We start from the raw sequence: 1455 nt of genomic DNA, 5'->3' as shown, positions 1-1455 counted from the left end.
CACCATGCTGCCTAGATCGCATCTTGCGATCTAGGCAAGCACAAGCCTGCCCACGTTGTTCTTGCGTTGCTCGTGCCGAAGCCTTTTTGATGGCGAGCAACGTAGTTATCTTAGATGTGTTAGGGTTAGCATTGTTCTTCGTATCATATGCCGTCGTAGTGCAACCCTTATACATCTAGCCGCCCTTACACCTGTCCTAGGTGTAGGGGCGGCACCCCGCTTGATCATAGTTTAGTAGATCCGATCCGTTACGGTTGCTCCTTGTTCATCAAGGATTAGTTTAACATCCGCAATAGTTAGGCCTTACAAAGGGTTGGAGGATCCAGCGGCGTGTAGGGTGGAGTTTGCTAGCCCTAGACAGGACGTTCCGGGATCAACCTCGTGTTGGTTTTTAGGCCCTGTCTAGGATCGGCTTACGGTCACCGTACGCGAGCGCGAGGCCCAATCGTGAGTAGGATGATCCGATTATGCGGCGAAAACCCTAAATCGTCGTAGATCGTGTTAACTTTATCTTGATCAAGCGAGACCACCATATATTCGGACACCTTGTACGAATCATGGGTGGATCGGCTCTTTGAGCCGATTCACGAGATAACCTCGAGAGCCGATCGAGGCTCGTATTTAACGTTTACGTGTATGCCATGCAGAAAACTAAGCGAGGCATCATCCAACACCTTCCTGACCAGGTATAGGTCAGGTGGCACGCCCTTGCGATAGCATCGGACGTGTGACCAGGAGGCTTTGCGGGCCGTCGCTCCGAGGGACTGGGGCCAGCCGCAGCCCTAGTTGTTCCCGGCTCTACTGTGTTGCCAGTCACTGCCCGCCGGTGGGTTTCTGACGCCAACAATTACTTATTACATAACACATTTCAGAAATGATAAATGAAAAAGAAAAGGAAATCACAATGTAAAAAAACTATCTAAACTAAGTATCTTCATCTTCTTGATCTTCTTGATTAACAAGTTGAAGGAGACATGCATGATCATCTCATTGATCCCTGCATAAACCAAAGACAAAACAAAATAACCATTATGCCAGCCACTTGGCAGGTCAGTAAAGAAATTGGAAGAAATAGAAGATAATATCAACCAAGCCGAGCTGATCTTCATCACACAAGTACTAACCATGAGCAGTGCAAGCAGCTCACAAGGTGAGGTGCATGCTCAACAACACACACACACACACACACACACACACACACACACACACACACACACGCACACAGAGGAGTCACCAAACCAGTACAGACTTGCTGTCGAGCAAGGAAGTGACCAGGAGCTGATACATAAACTTTTCAGCCACCAAAACCCTTGAATCCATCGACACAACCAACCAGCAAGGTAAGAACTGCTAGAATAGCAAGAACATGAAGAACACATAATAGCCAGAGTCACCCAGCAACCAATCCACCAAGGATAGCTTGCTGTTGATCAAGAAAATGGTGTAGGAGCTCAC

The sequence above is a fragment of the Lolium rigidum genome, chromosome 3 (assembly GCF_022539505.1).
Source record: "Lolium rigidum isolate FL_2022 chromosome 3, APGP_CSIRO_Lrig_0.1, whole genome shotgun sequence".
In the NCBI taxonomy this organism is placed as follows: Eukaryota; Viridiplantae; Streptophyta; class Magnoliopsida; order Poales; family Poaceae; genus Lolium; species Lolium rigidum.
The sequence above is the reverse complement of the archived record's forward strand: the minus strand, read 5'-3'. Positions refer to the sequence as shown.